General features: G+C 40.0%; 1 pseudogene; it reads left to right on the forward strand.

Moving 5' to 3' along the window:
- Positions 1-310: 310 nt before the first annotated feature.
- Positions 311-2351, forward strand: LOC119506808 (annotated as a pseudogene).
- Positions 2352-22631: the final 20280 nt, after the last annotated feature.

A 22631-nucleotide genomic window follows, 5' to 3' on the forward strand; every position in this document is an offset into this window, starting at 1 on the left:
GACAAAACAATTGAAGTGAACCAGGCTAAAGAGAAGAAAGAAAAAAGAGTTAGAAAAAGTGAAAATAGCTTAAGAGATCTCTGAGGCACCATCGAGCACACCAGTATACACATAATGAAAGTCCCAGTCTTCCAAGAAGCTCCATGAACATCAAACAGGATAAACTTGAAGAGAAATATGCCCAGGCATACAGTAGTCAAATTGTCAAATGCAAAGGACAAGGAGATAGTTCTGAAAGCTGCAAGACAAAAGCAATGAATTCTCTTCAGGGAAGCCGCAATAATATTGTGTCAATTTCTGATCAAAAACTATGGAGGTAAGAAGGCAATGGGGTGAAATATTTAAAGTGCTGAAAGAAAACAATTGCCAACCAAGAATTGTATATCTGATGAGATTGTCTTTTAAAAATGAGGAAGCCTATTAAGACATCCCATATGAACAAAATATAAGAGTTGTTTGCCACTAGACCTACCATGAAAGCCATGTTGGGGGAGTTCTTCATACAGAAAGGAAAGGACACTAGAGAGAATCAGACTGAGAGTTCAGAAATAAACCCTCACATCTATAGCCAATTGATATTGACAGGGTACAAAGACCACTTAGTGGACAAAAATAGTCTCTTTTATAAATGGTGCTGGGAAAACTGGATGTCCATATGCAAAAGAATGAAGTTGAACCTCCACCTCACACCATATCTCACACCATATAGAAAAATTAACCCAAAATGGATCAAAGACTTAAATATAAGAATCAAAACTAGAAAATTCCCAGAAGAAAACATGGGAGCAGGACCTTGAGTCAGGGCCTTGTGTTAGGCAATGGTTTCTTAAACTTTACACCAAAGAAAGAGTGACAAAAGAAAAAAACAGATAAATGGGACTTCATCAGAATTAAAAACTTTTGTGCACCAAAGGACTTTATCATGGATATAAAAGACAGCCTACAGAACAAGAGAAAATATTTGGAAACCACATATATAGAGAATATATAAAGAAATCCTACAACTCAAAAACAGAAAGACAAACAACCCAATTTAAAAAATGGGCAAAAGACTAGAATAGACATTTTCCAAAGAAGATATACAAATGGCCAATAGGTGCATGAAAATATGCTCAACATCATTAGCCATTTGGAACATGCAAATCAAAACTACAGTGAGAGGTGCGGTGGCAGCAGCTCCTGTTCCTGCTGCAGCTCTCTCCCTTCCCTCTGTATCCTCCAGGTCCCCAAGTACCCCCACCATGGCTTTCCTCACTGTGGCCTCCCAGCTCTGAAGAGCCAAGGTGAGCGATTAAAGGAGGGAGGGCACCTTCTGCAGGATGGGGCTGAGGCCACTGCCAGGCCCTTGCTATTGGGGCCTTTGTCCGCCACCCATATGCACCCTTGTGCACCTTAAAAGAGCAGTACGCTTGGCTGGCAGCAGGCTCTGCATGGAATTCCCGGGGCCATGTGCTACCACCAGCCTTCTTGCTCCTGGGTGTGCAGTGGGTGCTGCCCACCCCTGGCTTGTGGTCGTAGGGCCCTATTGTCACCCCATGGGTCTGGAGTGGTAAGGGGCATTGCATGGCCCAGGGTAAGGAAGGAGTGAAGACTGGAGCCATGAGTAGAAAACAGAGATGTTGTGTTCTGCTGGAGTTAAGGAAAGAGCCAAATACATCCAGTCTTGTTACTGCTGCCTAGCATGTTAGTGCTTCCTCCATGAATTTGAAAAACATATTGTCTGACTTGGTACTTAGGGAACAGGCCAGAATTAAGACCTTCAAGCAGCAACATGGCAAGATGGTAGTGGGCCAAATCACTTTGGACATATGCACAGTGCCTGAGAGGCATGAGGGGATTGGTATACAAAACATCAGTTCTTGATCACGATGAGAGCACTGTTCCTGAGGCTATAGTATCCCTGAACGCCAGGAACTGCTACCCAAAGCTAAAGGCAGGGAAGAACTTCTACCTGAGGGGCTCATTTTGGCTGCTAGTAACTGGACAGATCCCAACAGAAGAACAGATATCTTAGCTCTCTAAAGAGTGGGCAAAGAGGGCAGCTCTGCCTTCCCAGGTGGTCACCGTGCTGGACAACTTTCCCACCAATCTACACCACGTCTCAGTTCAGTGCAACCATTACTGCTCTCAACAGTGAAAGTAACTTTGCCCGAGCATATGCAGAGGGTGTCAACTGAATCAAGCACTGGGAGTTGATTTACGAAGACTGTGCGGATCTGATTGCCAAGCTACTTTGTGTTGCAGCAAAGATCTACTGGAACTTCTACCAACAGGGCAGCAGTATTGGGGCCATGGACACTAAGCTGGATTGGTCCCACAATTTCACCAGCATGTTAGGCTAAACTGACTGAGCTCGTGCACATGTACCCCACCATTCACAGTGACCACAAGGGTGGCAATGGAAGTGCCCATAGCAGCCACTTGGTGGGCAGTGCCCTTTCAGATCCCTACCTGTCCTTACAGTGGCCATGAATGGGCTGGCAGGGCCCCTTCGTGGACTGGCAAATCAAGATGTGCTTGCCTGGTTGGCACAACTACAGAAGGAATTTGGCAAAGATGTGTCAGATGAGAAATTACAAGACTACATCTGGAGCACCCTCAGCTCAGGACGGGTTGTCCCAGGCGGTATTAAGAAAGACTGATTCATGACATGTCTGTCAGTGAGAGTTTGCTCTGAAATACCTGCTTAATGGTGGCTCAGTTGTATAAGATTGTGCCCAGTGTCCTCTAAGAGCAGGGCAAGGCCAAGAGTCCCTGGCCCAGTGCAGATGCCCACAGTGGAGTGCTGCTCCAGTGCTATGGTATGACGGAGATGAATTACTACACAGTCCTGTTTGGAGTATCACAGGCACGGGGTGTACTAGCACAGCTCATCAGGAGCTGAGCCCTAGGCTTCCCTCTAGAAAGGCCCATGTCCATGATCACAGATGGTGTGATGAAGATTGTGGACTCTATGTCAGGGTAAAACCAGAGATTGGGAGGAAATCGACTACCAGAGAGTGAGGAAAATTAAAAAAAAAAATTACACTTTTGTCTTTTATTTCAGGGCTTAAAATTTTAAGACTAAATTGTATTTGAGGCACTGATAAGTTTGAAGTTAAAATATAAACTAAGACTTTCCCCTAACCAGCTCCCTTCCCCTGCCTGGTATGAGTTGCCCATCAACTGCAGGATGACCAGGACTAATGCATGTGATATGGGTCAGGTTTGCCCCCCCCCCACCATCTTTAGAGTGGGAATCTAGATGCTCTTTTCCCTGGGTCAAAGCTGGTAACAGAGAGTTTGGAATTTTTGGTGCTTCTACTCTGTCCAGCCCTCAGTGGGCCAGCAAACAAGGACTCTGCCCCTTGTCTTTCCATAGGGTTCGTGTTTTACTAAACCCCATTGTCCTCTCTTAGGCACACGAAACACCTCTCAGCAAGGACTTGTAGGTAAGCTGGACATGACTGGCAAATCAAGAAGTGCTTGTCTGGCTGGCACTTGTCTGGCTACCAGGCAAGCGTAGATGCCACGGCATGTCAGGATGGGCATCCAGTTGTTTGATTTCTATTTCCCTTTTTTCAATTGTCCCATTAAAGTTAGGGTCTTGGGGGTGTTTTCTTCCCCTGTACTTTAATACTTACCTCCTTTCAGACTTTCTATACCTTCTGAGCCTCAGGCTGAAGCTTTCCTCTCTTTGTTCCTAATAGAGACCTTTCCCAGCAGGTTGTTAAAACCGCTGTCTGATCTGTGGTCTTTCTCAGTCATTTGACTTTTTGAGTGCTTACTATGAACTAAGCTTTATACTTCCACAGAAAACAAGCCACTTCCCTCTGATCTTCCCTTCTTTTCTTTTTTTCTTATAGGCTATAGGGCAGAGAACAGGGACTTGGGAGTGACCAGAATGATATCTTCATGGTCTGGCCCCAGAAATACTGTCAATTCTTTTTGAACAGGGCAATGATTTGAGATTGTACATGGTCCTTATTGAATATTTTGGTCCTGGGGCTGAGGGCACTGAAAATGGGAAGCCTCTCTCTTCACCCTCTGCTGTGTGAAAATACCCCCTTATTCATCAAGGTCCTTTTTTCATCTGTGGGGACCCAGGGCCCGAGCCCCTTCCCCTCCATAGTGATTTCATGTAGCTGCCTACTTGACCGGGACAGACACTTAAAGTCATCAGAACTCCCCAGGGGAGGAATAAATGTATTGTGAACAAAACATTGAAACTCCCTTCCCCTGATCACTATCGATAGCAAATCTCCACACCCTTGGTCACAAGACCCTGCTGAAAATCTATGCTCACACCCTCCTTGTCCTAATCCTTATAAGCCACTCCTGGCACCCCCAGCTTTTGCTGAGCGCTAACTTCCATCTTTCCAGCCCACTGCCACCATGGAACAAAGCATGTCCTCTAAGTCAGTCCCATTAAACTCATGTCTATCTCCATGACTGGCATGTTCTTCAGCCTGGGGACTAAGCTGGGTTGGAACACCATCTCTTCCCCAAGAGCTCAAAGTACAGTGCTTGTTTCTGAAGCTATATTTTCACAGATTTTCAGTGACTCAGAATGTTCTACTGCCTTTTCTTTGAGAAAGGACTGAAATACACTCCTGCTGTGCCCCCTTCCTCCCTCCCAGCTCCTGCCTGTATTTGTGTGGCTCTCCAGTCCCCAAGACCACACTGTTGAGATAGACACACTGTCTGTAAACTAGATAACTGTCAAGTCATGTTGCAGACTTCAGGTTGTTCTGTATAAAATGCAACATAAATGTTTTTATTAACAATAACAACAAACAAACAAAAAACTATTGTGAGATACCATTTCATACTCACTAGAATGACTACTATTTTAAAAATGGAAAATAAGTGTTGGAAAAGATCTGGAAAAAATAGGAACACTTGTTTCTTGTTGGTGGGAATGTAAAATGGTGCAGCCACTGTGGAAAGAAATTTGACAGTTACCCAGAAAGTTAAGTATGGAATTACTATGACCTGGCAATCCATTTCTAGATATTTCTAGATATATACCAAAAAGACTTGAAAGTGGGGACTTGAACAAATATTTCCACATGATGTTCATAGCAGCATCATTCACAATTGCCAAATGATGAAGAAAACCTAAGTATATCCATCAACAGATGAATGATAAACATAACATGGTATGTATGTTCTATGTTGGAATATTATTCAACCATGAAAAGGAATCAAGTCCTGATACATGTAACAACATGAATGAAGCTTGAAGACATCAAGTGGAAAGAAATAAGTTAGACACGAAAGGACAAATATTGTATAACCTCATTGATATGAAATAATTAAAATAAGCAAATTCACAGAGTCAGAAACTAGAATACAGGAGACCAGGTACTGGGTTGGGGGTAGGAATTGGGTGTTAATGCTTAATTGGTATAGTTTCTGTTTGGGACAATGGAAAACTGGTAATTGATGGTGATGATGGTAGTACAGCATTGTGAATGCAATTACCACAACTGAATTATATATTTGTATGTGGTAAAGGGTGTGCCAGTTTGAATGTATTATGTCCCCCAAAATGCCATTATCTTTGATGCAATCTTGTATGGGCAGACATATTAGTGTTGATTAGATTGTAATTCTTTGATTGTGTGTTTTCTGTGGAGATGCGCCCCACCCAACTGTAGATGATAACTCTGATTAGATAATTTCCATGGAGGTGTGGCCTCACGCATTCAGCATGGGCCTTGATTATTTACTAGAGCACTATATAAGCTCAGACAGGAGCAAGCTTGCTACAGCCAAGAGGGACACTTTGAAGAATACACAGGAGCTGAGAGAGGAGCTGCAGTTTACAGAGACATTTTGGAGATGGCTTTTGAAAGCAGACTTTTGCTCCAGAGAAGCTAAGAGAGGACAAATGCCCCAAGGGCAACTAAGAGTGACATTTTTGAAGAGCTGCAGCCTAGAGAGGAACGTCCTGGGAAAAAGCCATTTTGAAACCAGAACCCTAGAACGGATGCCAGCCACATGCCTTCCCAGCTAACGGAGGTTTTCCGGACACCATTGGCCATTCTCCAGTGAAGGTACCCAATTGCTGACACCTTATCTTGGACACTTTATGGCCTTAAGACTGTAACTTTGTAACCAAGTAAAACCCCTTTGTAAAAGCCAATCCATTTCTGGTGTTTTGCAAAAAGGCAGCGTTAGCAAATGGGAACAAAGAGTAAATTTAGGTTGTATATATGTTACTAGAATAAAATTTAAAAAAAAAAATCCATAGAACTGTAAAACATAAACAGAGAACCCTAATGTAAACTAAAGTTAATAGTATAATTATAATAATTTTTCATCAATTGTAACAAATTTACCATACATTAGCCAAGTATTAATATTAGGCAAAACTGTAGGTATGAGGGGTTGCATTAGGAACTGTATTTTCTGCATGATTCTACTGTAAATTACAACTTTTCTAACTAAAAATAAGAGAGTCCTACTATCTTTGCTTATGTTTCTATGAATGAGTATATTTTGGCTTAAAATGTACTGCAAACCAAAGATAACATTGAATGAGGTCTTTCTCTCCCTTATTAATGAATACTCCCAGGTGGAAGAATTAAGAATGGTAATTAAGAATGGAGACCACCTTTGGTCTCAACACTTAAATAAATAAGTCCCTCTCTCTTTTTAAGTTGCCATTAATAAGGAGTGTTTAATCCAATTGACATACGCTAGGGAGACCCGGAATGCCCCAGAGGCACTCCCCAACTCTCTGCAGCCTGGTTAGACCTCCACTTACCTGTGTAATAAAGAATTTGGCTGGGCTTTGTCCCTAGTTCCTGGGAGTTTACCTCTAAACCCTTGGAATTTCCTAAAAGAGATTAGATACCTTTTGTTATTCATAGTGGGCTGCTTGGACCACACCTCAGAGTTTAAGCTAACAAGATGACTCAGGATGGGGTTGGCCTTGCTAGCAAGATCAACCAGGTGATTAGAGGTTTGGGACTTTGAGTTTGTGATATCAGCCAGAGTCCAACCTCAGGGGAGAGGTAGGGCACTGGAGACTGAGTTAAACTATTGAATAAAGTGGCCAGTGATTCAATCAATCATGCCTGTGTAATGAAGCCTCAATAAAAACTCTGGACATTGACACTCAGGAGAGCTTCCCTGATTGGCAATAATCTGAGCATTTTCACACATCGATATGCCAGGAGGGCAACACGTCCCTGAGGAGGACAGATGCTTCCTGTTTGAACCCTTCCAGGCCTCACCCTCTTCCTTTGGCTGACTCGGATTTGTATCCTTTTGCTATAACATCACTGTAATCCATAAGAATAGCACTTTCCTAAATTCTGTGAGTCTTTCTTGAGAATTATCAAACCTAAGGGAGTCCATGGGGACCCCAAATTTGTGGCTAGCTGGTAAAAGGTGAAGTTGGTCTTGGGACTGCCAGACTTGGACCTGGTGTTGAAGTGAGGGCAGTCTGATGGGGACTGTTCCCTCAGACTTTGTAGTTGGGCCCTAACTCTTTGCAGTACCACATCACGCTGTACTGAAGTTACCCACTTCCAGCATCCGTGCCCCAACTAGCCCGAATGCCTGTGCATAACAGGGGCCATGTTTTAGTGTTTAGTCTTTAGCACATAGTAGGTGCTCAAAATTTTTGGCTGGCCTATCTCAATTCATAAATGATTAAACTAATTAAGGCATCATTCCTTTAGTAACTTAGCCCTTGTTTAATAAGTACAAGATTTTTTTTTTAGGAATCCTACGGAGAGCTGCTGATAGGGTACGAGTAAGTCATCGTCATCTGACTTAAAGAGCATGTGACTTTGGAAAGCAGTAAACCCTGGATGATCTAACAATGATGGCAATAGCTTCTCTTTGGTATGGTACATTTAACTCATATTTAAATTAAAAGTGAGTGCCTTTGAGTATGTCCCTATTCTTACTACAATAGCTCATTATCTTCAGCCAAATACAATCTCAGATAATGCTGACAAATAAAGCTAAGAATTGGGTCTGTAAGAAAAATGATTTCCATGATACACTGGTTATATTGTGTCTTTATTGTTCAGAATTTCTAGTCCTGAGAGTTCACCCATTCTGCCTCTGCAGAGTGATTAGTATATCTTAAGATCACAAAGAAGGATGTAGTTAATTTTCTGAAATGTACAATAAACTCAGCCCAATGGTTAAAAGCTAAGATTTAACAGTTCAATCCTCACAGCTCACTGCTTTTCTGGCATTAGGTGTTATCTAAATGCAATGGCATGCCATTTAAGAGCCTGTAAAAGAAGACTTAGCACATAGTCCTGTGAAACTGGGTGTCGTTGCAATGAGGAAAGCTCTTCTTTTTCTATAAATTTCCCATTGACGTTAAAAAGCTGAGGCTAAAAATGATCAAATACCAATTAATCCATAATGATCTCAGAATTAGCAAGATGGAAAGGACAGTCTGCTACTGAAAAATAAATCAAGAAGAATGCAATGGAAAGAAATATTAATTCTGAGTAGAATTATTATTTCAGTTGTGGCAGACCATAATCTTGAGACTGAAGTCATCGTCTTCCTTCTGTTAAGGCTGAAAACAGACTCTGAAAACCAAGGTGCAGAATAAGTTTATTGAGCTAAGTGACACAGGTGCAGAACAGAACTAAAGAAAGTTACTTCTCAAAGCAAAGTGGTGGAGAAATAGTTTATATAGCTGCTTAGAACAAAGAAAGGGCATGGGGGAACAGGGAGGGGGGCAAGGAAGATGTGAGCTCTGTGAGTTGTCTGGGGCAGAGCATCTTTGGGTCACGGATCATAAATCTGCAAAAACTACCCAGGCAGTTCCTGCTGTGTAGGAATTGGCCTATCTGGTGAAGATAAGCAGACTTGCTGGTGTCAGCATGACTTGTTTATCACAGTTCCTCCTTTCCCATAGAGCCGGGGTCTTAATAAGCACGGCAAAGGGTTATTGGTGTGTCAGTCTGCCTCAGTCGCTTTTTGTTTCTTCTTTGTAATTTCCTGAGTAAAAATGGAAGTTTAAGCAAATCAGGATGACTAGTAAAGCTATTTACCATTCTAACTTGACACTTCTAAACCTGCCTGACTCTTTGTTTCTGATTTCTGCAAATGGCAATCCCATCTCCACATATACCAAGACTTAGTACTTGGTATCGGCTTTGACCCCTTCTTGTCTCTGCCCTCAATATTGGTTTCACATCATGCCAATACAGACTCCAAAATCCCTCTCAATCGTGTCCCCATTTCTCACCCTCCTGCTGCCGCATCCTTCGACTTATGTCAAGCCTTTGGTAACTCATCGGGATTATAAAAACAACTTTCTAGCCAGCTTACTGCCTCCAGACTCCCCCCACTCTGATATATTTATTTATCTCCCTCATAAGTAAGCTGAAACACAGCTCAAAAATTGCTACTGACTTCTCCTTACCACAGAATAAAGGACTTACCTGTTGGTCTGGCATTCCAATCCCTCCATAACCTTGCCTTGACTTCTCTTTCTTTACTGTCGTGAAAGCAAGCTATGTTCTGTGACCCTTACATTTCCAGAACACCTTGAGATGAGGAAGCTAAGCAGAGAAGGGGGAAAGTCAAGAAAGGGTGGGATTGCAGGCACACACCTGTGGAGGGGACCTTGGCCTGATCCCACAGTGGAACTCCCAGGTTTATGTTAAGCCTGGGCCTGGGGCAAGCAAGCTGGGCCTTTATATGCCCACACCAGCCAGGGGTTGGTTAAAGACAAGGTGGGGTGAAGACAGGGAAGATGAGCTATAAACTCCAAGGCACTGCTGGATCTCTGTGTAAGGGGCAAAGCTGGTTTCAACAGCCCAAGGGTAGTCCTCAAAGAGTCAAAAGTTCAGAGCTGTTGGAAGCAAAACACACTGAAGAAGAGAGGGGGCAGGGTTGTAGACAAAAAAGGTCAAGAGAAGATTCTGGTGGAATAATGGCAGTGTCTGATGCCCACTTTCTTACTAGGTATCTTACTCATGTCACTAGGAAAGACTTTCTCATCTGCACTTGCCCAAATTCTGACCATCTTCAATAAGCCTTCCCTAACCACACATGCAGGAAGAGAGAGGTGGGCCCAGCCAACAATGGCACATCAACTGAATGGACAAGGCCCCCCATGAGTGAGGCAAAGGGCTTTCCCAATCCCAGGCCCTGAAGATGGTAGGTAAGAAGGAGTGGGCATCCCAGCTAGGTAGAGAGCTCAGTGACCTCAGATCTCCATGGGGTGTGACACTTGGGGTTCCAGAGGATTGGGCAAGCAGGACCTAGGCATCTCCATGGATAGCAGGATTCCAGCTCCTAGATTAGGTTTAGGGCAGTCCTTACCCATCACCGAGGAGGGCAGTATGAATCTAGGAGGTATGGAATCTAGAAGGCAGGAATGGAAACAAAAAACAGAAGTAAAATTCTATGAACAAGGGCCAGAAGTAGAAATGAAAGAAGAGGAACAAAACTGCAACTTGGGAGGTGATCAGGACCAACCAAGGTACCATATGCCAGGTCAGGCTGGCTGAGCATGCAACCAGAGATTGACCTCCCTATGAGGACAGGACGGCTGAAGAAGCTGCTTAAACTCAAACTGGGCCTCTCAGGGATCACAATTTGAGGCTCTCAAGATGGAATGCCAAAAGACAGTAGCACTTGCTTGCTAACTTCCAACATTGTGTCCCTCTACAGTGAGGCTGACAAACAAAATGTTCAAATTCCCTGTCTCCTTTGCAACTAGAGGTAGTAGTAGTCACATGCCACAATCCTGGCCTATAAAAAATAGGTTAAAGTCCTTGGGAGGGCTCCTCTCTACTCTTCTCCACTCCCTTTCTTTCTACCTGAATGTGGATATTAGTAGCTAGTGACGGATGTAACAGCTATCTTGAGACCAAAGGATGAAAGTCACAATCTCATGGGTAGTCAAGGAAGCTAGAAAAACCCTGGTCTCTTGATGCTGTCTTTATTGGTTAAGATAACAACAGCTAGTATAACATATAAACATTGAAATCTCAAACAATAATGGTTTATTTATGATTTATGTAAAGTCCAAATGGCTGAGGATGGAAAGGGTTGCTCTGCCCCATGCCATTATTCAGGAACCAAAGCTAATGGAGGCCCTGACAACATCAACATGGGTCTTCCAAGATCACTCTGAGTATGGACATCCAGCTAGCAAAAAGAGGAAGAGAGGGAATGTAGAGTTCTCACATGAAGTTTTATGAGCCAGAACTGGAAGTAGCATATGTATATCACTTCTACCTACTTTCCTTCCACCTGAATGAAGTCACATGGCTATACCAACTGCAAAGAAGCCTGGGAAATTTAGTCCAGGCCAGGAGGAAAGGAACAAGGATTTAGCAAGCAGCCAGCAATGGCTGCATAACATTCTTGGGTGGCTGCACCAGTCCTGAACGGCCTCCTCTTACCTTCTGGTGTTGGGAGACAGTTTCCCTTCCTTGTTTAAGGTATGTTCATGAGGTACCCCTCTTACTACCCAACCAAGTAAAATCTTACCTGATATTGAGCATAACAAATATTGTGATATACTTTATATATTTACATATACATACAGAATTAATGCTTTTAACATACACACAATATAACAGTGCTAATCACAAGATAATTATAGGTTTTCATTAAAATATTAATTTATAATACATTGCAGGTGTAGTATAGTAATGAGGCACAAGTTTAAATTTGTGTGGTATCCCCCCAAAATCTCATCCATTAATGTCGTCAAGCAAGAAGTCTAGGATTTCAACATTTAAATGAGAGCCCACTAGAAAGTGGCCCTTCACATGTGGTTCCTCTCAATCTAAAGGACTGTGAACTAATAAGATGTCATCTGCCTCTACCACCACATGTCCAACATACAGCGGTGACATAGGACCAGAAAACTACAACAGATATTTCCATTCATAATTTCACCAGGGTGAGGGCTGATGGGAGGCACATAGTAGTCACTGGTACACAACAATTCAGAAATTCAGCTCTGCTCAAGTTTCCAGTGGCTTGATTAGGACCCAGTCCTATTCACCGAGAACACTTTCCCACAGGTCTAGGATCTACCTTCTGATATTTTGGTTCTACACTCAGACTCATCTTTCCTTTTACGTAAGAAATGGCTCTTGTTTGCAGATAAATAGCTTTCTCTGCCTGTTTTCTGCCCATAGGAAGTTTTCTGTCCTTCTTGCATTTGAACGGCACATCCTTTTTTGTTCAAGTTAATATGGCATACTTTTCAAAATCTCTTGGGATTCCTGACAATCCAATTATAACTGAAAGCCACACCTGCAAATCTCTTTAAGACAGATCATTCTCTACCTTGGGCTGAGACTCAGGGACTCAGGGTGCTGTGGGAAAATGTCCTTAAGACTCTTGGAAAGCCTTTTTATATAGCTGAGAGGATTGCTGAGTGCCACCTTAAATCTTTCTGAAGTCCTAACAAAGGGTTTTGCAGCTTCACTATCGAATATCTTGATCCTCAGCAACATTTAACTGACAATACCATAGATTTAATTTTTGCCCTATGGCTATTGCTCTCTTTGAGAATATTTTGTTGGGAGAGGGGGTATGGAGTGAGTTGTTACAGGGTAAGTCTTGGGAACACAGGCTCAGGCAAAACAAAAACTTTTAGCAAATGACCTCTTCACTACTTGCACAACACAAAGGGCCCACAAGAGCAGGGAAAGAGATCCCATCATGGCCAGTCCCCTGGGGAGGCCGACTGCTTGGATCAGGGCCAGTGGGTGGCAGCTCTGCAGGCCCCACTTCATCTCGGAGAGAAGAGACACTGTGTTGTTTGAGTGTGAATTATTTGTTTACTCCAGGGGAAGGGGGCCCTTCCTGCCCTGATAAATATCTGGGGCTGCTTGTTCCCAGTTTCCAGGTTTAGGGACTGGTCAGGCCTTTTCATTATACCTAAGATCTCCCCTGGGTTGTGGAATGGAGACAGTCTGAAACATCCACACACAATAAAAAGGAGCTAGGGCAAGGGGTAGGCGAGGGCTGAGAGATGGCCGCTGGGTGTACCTGTGACTTCCCCAGCAGGGGGAGAAGGAGCAATTTTACTTTTGGACCCGCAAAGTCCTGACTTGGAAATATAGATTCTACTGGATTCTGATCAGTTTTTTTTTTCTTTAGTTCATTTTTCTATATTCATACTTTATCACATGTAGCTAAAGAAAAAAAAAAGAAACATTTAGAAAATTTAGCATTCTTCCAAGAAATCTCCTTAGTTAAATCCCCAAATTCATTAGATATAGTTTCTATTTTCCACACTAACCACAAGTGATGGTGTTGCAAAACTTTCTGCCACTACATTGTATGGATTGTCTGTTTTCCAGGCTCCTTCCTGTCTTTTCAACTTTTACTAACAGAATCCTTGAATCCCTTCCAGCTTCCACCCACAATCTAGTTCCAAAGCAAATGCCACATTAAGATTATGATATCTCTTTGGAACAATGGCAAAGTTTTTGTAATGGACAGTGGTAATGATAGCATAACATTGTAAATGTAATTAACAGCACTGAATTAAATATTTGAATGTGGTTAAAAGGGGAAATTTTAGGTTGCATATGTGCTACCAGAATTAAAAAAAAAAAAAAAAAAAACCATGGAACCGTCCGACACAATGACCCCTGGGGTAAATCATACATTATGGTTAATAGTACAATTATAAAAAAAAATGTGCCCTCATCAACTGTAACAAAGGCATCACACCAATGTAAGGTGTTAATAATAGGGTGATATATGGGAACCTTGTATTTTATGCATGATTTTTCTGTAAACCCACAATTTTTCTAATTATAAAAAGATCTTAGAAGGGGATGAATTTGGCATTTTCAAGGAGGAAAAAAATAAGACAATGTGACATGACCAAGGTAATGAATAAGAGGGCTGGAAAGTGACACAAAGTAAGATCAGAGGGTTAGCAAGAGCTGTTCATGTAGGGATTTGTAAAATTGGGTAAGTAGTTTTGATTTTATTTAAATATCATGGGAAGGCATTGAAGGGATTCACTTTAAAAGTCCTATAATATAATTTATGTTTGTAAAAGAGGATTATGGCTGTCATGTGGGGAATAGAGAGTAGGGAGAAGAGAATGGAAGCTGGGAGAACAATTAAAAGGCATAGAAAAGGTCCAAGACAGAGATGGCAGTGGGTTGGACCAGAGTTGTGGCAATGAAGGAGGGAGATGATAGAATTCGGAATACATTTAGCCACAGATGAATTTCTCCTAGACTCAAAGTCACCCCTGGCTCTACTACACTCTAAATGAGGAAGTTAGGAAAAGCCTAGAAACAAGTTCATCTAACTACATTAACTGGTAGCTGGTCCTGAGAGCAAAGTGTACACTTTTAGTATAAAGAACCAAGGAAGGATTTCCACTTTCAGAAATAGTATTATAGGTAATTTGGACTAACCTTCCCACTGAAGATAACTAAAGTATCTAGTTTTAGCACACTTCTATCTGAGCAGACAGATCCAGCAGACAAAAAATTTGGAACATCAAAATAAACAAGAGCAATATAAAAGACTTATATAGAATCATTACCTGACAATCTAATTCTAGAAAACATGCCCAATTTAACTTCACATGGAACACTTAAAAATTAACACCCAACAAAATCAACAAAATTTTTAAAATAATAATTAACCCCCCTTGCTAGAACAGAGCAACTAGGTCAGAGATCTCCACTTAAACAAATAGTGTCCTAAATATATTTTGTTTGGAAATTTGTATGGTTTTCCCCAACAACTCACTGATTAAAGATAAATTCATAATGGACACCATAAATATTTAAAACTAAAGGGCAACAGAAGAGAACTTGTGGATTTCAACTAAAGCTTTATTTCAAAGTAAGTTTATTTATTTACAAAAAAAAGAAAAAGTTAAGCCAACCATCCAAAACAAAATATTATAGAAATAACAAATTTGTAAGGTAAAGGAATAACAATGGAGAATAGAAATGATTGAGAGGATTAACAAAACCAATGATGGTCTTTAAAAAGTCAAATAAAAGATAAACTTTTAAAAAGCAAAAGGTCAAAAAAAAATTATCAATGAAAGAGAGAAGTAACAACAAATGAGGCTGAGATTTTTAAACCATAAGAAAATATAATGAATAAATTCATTCCAAAAAAAATTGAAAACTTGGATGAAACAGATAAATACTTAGAAAATAAGTTAGAATATTTTTACTTAAAAATAAAAAGAAAAGGGTATTAGTTTCTGAGGCTGTTTAAAGCAAATACCATGAAATGGTTTGGCTTGAACAATGGGAATTTGTAGCTTACAGTTTTGAGGCCGAGAAAATGTCCAAATCAAGGCACCCTTAAGATGATGCTTTCTTTCTGAAGACCAGCCGCTGCCTGTCCTCAGCTCCTCCGCCACAGGGCAAGGCACATGGCAGCATTTGCTGGTCTCTCCCTTCTATTCTGGGTTTCATTGCTTTCAGTGTCTTGCTTCTGTGGCTTTCTCCCTCTTTCTCTGTATTCATTCCATTTATAACGGACTCCAGTAATAGGATTAAGACCCATCCTGAGTGAGGTGCGTCACCCCTTAACTGATGTAACTTCATCAAAAGGTCCTCTTTTTTACAATAGGTTCACACCCACAGGAATGGATTAGATTTAAGAACATGTTTTCTGGGGTACATATGGCTTCAAAACCACCACAACAAGCTAAATAAATTACTATTTAAAGTAAATGAATTGATAAGCAATTTACTCTCCATCAAGATACACTAAATCCAGGCAATTTTACATAAAAGTTTTCCAAGTTTTAAACAAATAGACAAATATTATATAAAATATTTCAAAGAGAAAAATAGCTATCTGACTTTTATGTTTACAAGAAGATTGAACATTTTATCCCATATTGTGGGCCATATTGGTTTCCTATCGTAGCCAAAACAAATTACCACAAATTTATGCCTTAAAACAACACAAATGTTACAGTTCTAGAAATCAAAACTCTAAAATGGGCCATCAGGCTATGTTCTTTTAGAGGCTCTGGAGGAGAATCCACTTCCCTGTCTTTTCCTTGACTCTTGACCACATATCACTCAGACCTCTGATTCCATCATCCATCATCACATCATCTTCTCTCACCTTCCTGCTCCCGCTTATAAGGACCTTTGTGGTTACATTGGACCCACCTGGATAATCCAGTGTAATCTTCCCAGCTCAAGATTATCAAGCTTATTTTAAACACATCTTCAAAGTCTCTTTTGCCATGAAAGGTAACATTTTCGCAGGTTCTGGAGGTTGGGACATGGACATCTTTGGGGGTCCATGTTCTGTCCACCACAAGGACCCACTAACCCTTTCCTATCCAATCTAAAAAAAAAAACAGATTATGATAGCATCCTACCTCCAAGTACCAATTTCTGTTTGGATTACCTATTAACACATAACAAATGACTCCGAAGTGTCAGTGACACAAAAAGCAACCACTTTGTTTTCCCATGATTCTGTGCTTTGACTGGACTCAGTCAGGCAATTCTTCTGCTCCAAGGGATGTCAACTGGAGCTGCAAACATCTGGGAGCTTAACTATGCTGGAATGTCTAAGAAGGCTCTCTCACATGGAAAGCGGCAGTTGGCTGGGAACTCAGCTGGATACATGTCTTCAGCAGTTTCTCACATCAGGGTGGCTGGGTTTCAAGTGGAAATATCCCAAAGACAAGAATTCTAGAGGAAAGAGAAGCTGCCCATACTCAAAGGAACTGACACAGTGTAATTTCCACAGCGTTTTATTGGTCAAACAGTCAAAAGGCCAGCCCAGATTCAAGGAAAGGGGAAATAAGCTCCCTCTTTTTATGGGGAGAATGCAAAGAATTTGTTGCCATCTTTAAAAAACCACAGGTAGTTGATGGAGCTTTTAAAAAAGGGATCTTTGATGCCCATTTAAACTGTTTGCTTTGGTTCAATATAAACTTATCTTCAGTTGTCTTCAGGAGTATATATTGTTTAGAAAAGCTCTGGATCAGTGGATTTATGGAGGGGAATCCAAGAAATGTTGATTTTTACCTCTGTAAAAACATATTCAGCAAGAGTAGACACAGAAAAACCAAGGCAGAGGATTATAGGAACATATGTCCCTGGTAATTCAACAGAAGTTAATATATTGTCATTTATAAATCAACAGATATTATTTAATATTATCTTGGGCTATGGAAATAGTCATTATAAATAATAACAGCAAAAATATTCTAAATAGGTTATCTTAGAGAGTAGAACTGGATAAGTGGGTAATATGAATTTAAAAATTTAAAAGACTATATTGGTAATATTTTTGAAAATGAAAACAAAAATAAAAGTAAAAATTTTGTTGCCTATCATAAAGACAAGAGATTAAATATATTGACCAAACCTGTATGGCAAAGTATTGAGAAATGGGCTTTTTATGAACTGTTGAAGGAAATAAAAATGGTTTAGCCTTTCTAGAAAATGTCTTGCAATATGTTTGTATATTCTTACTCTGCAATCCCACTTCTAGGAATTTACCTTAAGGTTACACTTGCAAAATTGTAGGCATAAAGATGTTCAGCCATGTTTCAATGATGAAAAATTGGAAACAACCTATATGGCCCTCAATAGGGAACTAATTAAATTATTGTACAAAAAAAAGTAATAATCTCAAACCATTATAACATTATAACTGATTTCTAGATCTAGATATTTTGAAATGGAAAGATGGCCATGACATATTATTAGAGTAAAAAATGTTGTTTACAGAACATGTATAGCACACATTTATATAAAACTGTACACATATACTCACATGTGTACATATGTAACCAAGAAGTTAGGATTTAAGCAATGATTATGATTACTGAATCATTACATAGATATTCCTTTTTACTTTCTGGTATATTAGAGTAGACAGAGAGAAATACCTGAGATCTCCGAACTGTAATCCAGCTGCCTTGATCTCTGATAATGATTATATAGTCTTTATCTTGTGCGCTTGTGGTTGTAAAATCTTGTGACTAACTTTCATTTGTACCCAATTATCCAGTTTTTCAACTTCAGAGTCTTATGATCACTAAAGACAGCCCCTAATATTTATTAATGAAAGGTCTTGGGTCAGCCCAGAACTAATCCACCCCAAGTCCGAAGTTGTTTTAGTTACCGAAGCTGGATCTAACCAAAATTAGTCCACCTGACATACATAGTAGCTTAGACTATAACCTGTAAGTGACCTACACCACATTATAATACTAAAAATCACACCCTTCATCATATTAAGGCCACCATTTTCTTACATATGTTCTGTTACTAAGCATGTCATCAATCTGCACGTGCTCAAAAATTAGATCACCTCTAATTATATCATCTGGGACCATTGTGCTCATTATCCTAAAACCTGCCCATCTTTTGATACTATAAAACTATCAGTATTACTGCTATTCAGGGAGACAGATTTTGGGGCTGATAGGCCATTTGCTCTCCTGCTTCATGCCTAGCAATAAAACTCTTTCTCTCTTTAAAACCCCAGTGTCTCAGGAATTGGTCATTTGAGCTCATTGAGCAAAGAATCCACTGCCTTGGTCCAGTAACACATACACATCACTGTGAGCTAGAATTTCTGGTGTTTTCTCTCTATTTTTTATGCTTTATTTAAATATTTTACAGTAAGTGGGCTTTTTTTTTTAATATAAAACTGGTTTTAAAAATAGCTACCAAAACAGCAAAAATTATAGTGTTTGCAACCACTCAAGATTATGCCTAGGCCTTTTGTGCATCCACTACATGAGAAAGATGACAGCGTCTCTGCTTTTTATAAAATAAATACCATAAGGAATAACACAAGGTGCCCTTTGACAAATACTGAAAGAAAACAATTTGTGGCATCATCTCTTCTGAATGAGATCATCCTATTCAATTCTCTTAAAAGTTTTTCAAGAGTAAGAATAACACAATTTTAGGCAGAGAGCCAGTTTTCATATCAAGAAGAGGAAAAAGAAGATTCCCTTACCTATGACTTGTAATGGGTGGCCCATTTTATTGATATGAAACAAATGTGGACTTCTCAGACCAATGTGCCTAACAGCCAATCTATGACACCAGGGTTTCAAAGAAAGAAAGAATTTATTGCTAAGCTTGAAGCAGGAGATTAGATGGCCTATTGGCCCAAACATCTGTCTAAGGAGTTTGGGGTTTTTATGGATTCAAACAAGATGAGATGGAGCTGTTACCATTACAATATCAAGTACAAAGAGGGCTGAGACTAGGCTACATTACAATTGTAGGTATAAACAAGGGTGAGATAGTCTAGAATAACCATTACAAAAGTATAAACAGGGCTGGGACTAGTTGAGTTTGAGTAATTTCAGGTATTAACTTTTGGGATCATCTATATAATGATTTAGTAATCATAATCATTTGTTAATTCTTAATTTCTCGGTTACATCACCTTACGTTCGACCACAGGCTCAGTCATTTTTCCCAGCACAGCTCTCTGCTAGAGTATCTGATCACAGAAACTCAATTAAGGTTTGTGCTGAGTCCAGCATATTAGCCCCTACACCACCAACAACCGAAAAGATAAGTAACTAAAAATGAGTTCCCATTTGAGTCCTAGGTGCCCTTTCCCAACAGCTGGGTTGGGTTGGGGGCATCTTGAGTCATCAGAAAGAGTCTAATAACATGGAATCTCAGTAAGGAAAGGGTAGCAGATGTATCTCAATCCCTTTCCTCTTAAATTTACCCACCCCCTAATTAAGTAACCATTTATCTCTGCTTTCCAGGGTTCTTGGAACTAGATCTAGCCAAAAGGGTCCCCTTGAATTACCTTACCATATAATCTGACCCCAGGGCATTGGATCCCTACTCATCTCACATTTGCATTACTAAGAGGAGTCTTTGAAATGACTCCTCAACCCCAACCCCGACCCTCCCTGTGCCAGTTTGAATATATTATGTCCCCCAAAACTCCATTATCTTTGATGTAGTCTTGTGTGGGCTGATATATCATCAGTGTTGATTAGATTGTAATTCTTGGAGTGTTTCCATGGAGATGCGACCCACCCAACTGTGGGTGATGACTCTAATTGGATAATTTCCATGGAGTTGTTGCCCCACTCATTCAGGGTGGGCCTGAATTAAATTGCTGGAACACTATATAAGCTCAGACAGAAGGAGCAAGCTTGCTATGCCAAGAGGGACACTTTGAAGAATGGGCAGAAGCTGAGAGAGTAGCTGCAGATGAGGGACAGTTTGAATATGGCCGTTGAAAGCAGACTCTTGCTCCAGAGAAGCTAAGAGAGGACAAATGCCCCAAGAGCAACTGAGAGTGACATTTTGAAGAGGAGCTGTGGCCTAGAGAGGAATGTCCTGGGAGAAAGCCATTTGGAAACCAGAACTTGGAGCAGACGCCAGCCATGTGCCTTCCTAGCTAACGGAGATTTTCTGAACACCATTGGCCATCCTCTAGTGAAGGTACCCAATTGTTGATGTGTTACCTTGGACACTTCATGGTCTTAAGACTGTAACTGTGTAACAAATAAACCCCTTTTATAAAAGCCAATTCACTTGTGGTGTTTTGCATTCTGGAAGCATTAGCAAACTAGAACACTCCCCCACCCCCCAAAAAAGTCTGCTTTAATGAGACTTTCTGCAGAGGCTAACATAGTAAAGTCCTAAATTCTGCCTAACTGGACACCCTATTAAAAAACTTACACTTAAATAAAGAGGGGGTAGTGGGAAATGTGTATGACAACTTAAAATTCCCTTCTCTATTCTTTTTTTTTCTTTATTAGAGTAATTGTGGGTTAACAGAACAATATACATAAAATACAGGATTTCCATATACCACCATATTATTAACACCTTGCATTGGTGTGGAACACTTGTTACAATTGATAACACATTTTTATAATTTACTATTAACTATAGTCCATAATTTAACTTAGAGTTTACTGCTTGTGTAGTGTAGTTCCATAGATTTTTTTTTAATTTATTCTGTTACCATATAGACAATCTAACATTTCCCCTTTTAATCACATTCAGATACATATATTACAGCATTGTTAATTATGTTGACGATGTTGTGCTACCATCACCACTATTCATTAACTAAATATTTCCATCATTCCAAATAGGAACACTAAATTTTAAGCCTTAACTTCCCATTCTCTACTCCCACTCCACCCCCAGTAACCTGTATTCTAGATTCTGACTTTATGAGTTTGCTTATTCTAATTATTTCAAATCAGTGAGATCACTCCACATTTTTCCTCTTTGTCTGGCATATTTCCCTCAACATACTGTCTTCAGTGTTCACCCATATTGTCACATATATCAGTACTTCATTCCTTTTTATGACTGAATAATATTCCATTGCATGTATATACCACATTTTATTTATCTATTAATCAGTTGATGAATACTGTGATTCTTCTATCTTTTGGCAATTGTGAATGTCACTATGAACACTGGTGTGCAAATATCTGTTTGACTCCCTGCTTTCAATTCATTTGGGTATTTACCTAGTAGTAAGATTGCCAGGACATACAGAAATTATACTTAGCTTTCTGAGGAACTGCCAAACTGTCTTCTACAGTGGCTGCACCATTTTATATTGCCCACAGCAATGAATGAGTTCATATTTCTCCACATCCTCTCCAAAACTTGTTATTTTCTGTTTTTGTAATAGCAGCCATTCTAGTGGATGTGAAATGGTATCACATTGTGGTTTTGCTTCGCATTTCCCCAATGACTAATGATGTTGAGGTAAAAAAAGAAATGTCTGTTCAAGTCTTTTGTCCATTTTTAAATTGTTTTTTTGTTTGTTTTTTTGTTTGTTTGTTTGTTTTTTGCCTTTTTGTTGTTAAGTTGAAGGATTTCTTTATATATTCTGGATATTAAACATTTTTCAAATATATGGTTTCCAAATATTTTCTCCCATTGTGCATGTGGTTGTTTTACTTTCATGATAAAATCCCTTGAAGGACAAAAGTTTTTAATTTTAATAAGGTCCCATTTATCTATTTTTTCTTCTGTTGCTTGCACTTTGGGTGTAAAATCTAAGAAACCATTGCCTAACACAAGGCCCTAAAGATGCTTCCCTACTGTTTTTTTTTTGTTTTTTTTTTTTTCGTTTTGTTTTTGAGGCATTTGATAGTTCTGGCTCTTATACTTAGGTATTTGTTCCATTTTGAATTGATTTTTGTATAAGACGTCAAAAAGAGGTCCTACGTTTTTTGCAAATGGAAATCCAGTTTTCCCAGAACCATTTGTTGAAGAAACTATTCTTCCCCAGTTGAGTGGTCTTTGCCACCTTGTCAAAATTCAGTTGGCCATAAATGAGGGTCAATATCTGAGCACTGAATTAGATTCCATTGGTCTATATGTCTGTCCTTGTACCAGTACCATGCTGTTTTGATTACTGTTGCTTTGTTATACATTCATTCTTCTTTTTCAAGATTTCTTTAGCTATTTGGGACCCATTACCCTTCCATATAATCCTGATGACTGGATTTTCCATCTCTGGGAAGAAGGTTGTTGGAATTTTGATTGGGATTGCATTGAATCTATAGATTGCTTTGGTGGATTCTGGGAAGATGGCAGCATAGAAAGAAGTGGAAGACTTAGTCTCCCCCAGAACAATTCATAAATGAACAAAAAACCAGTAAATAACCTGGAATAACAGCAGGGAGA

The sequence above is a fragment of the Choloepus didactylus genome, chromosome 12, assembly GCF_015220235.1.
Source record: "Choloepus didactylus isolate mChoDid1 chromosome 12, mChoDid1.pri, whole genome shotgun sequence".
NCBI classification, from domain to species: Eukaryota; Metazoa; Chordata; class Mammalia; order Pilosa; family Megalonychidae; genus Choloepus; species Choloepus didactylus.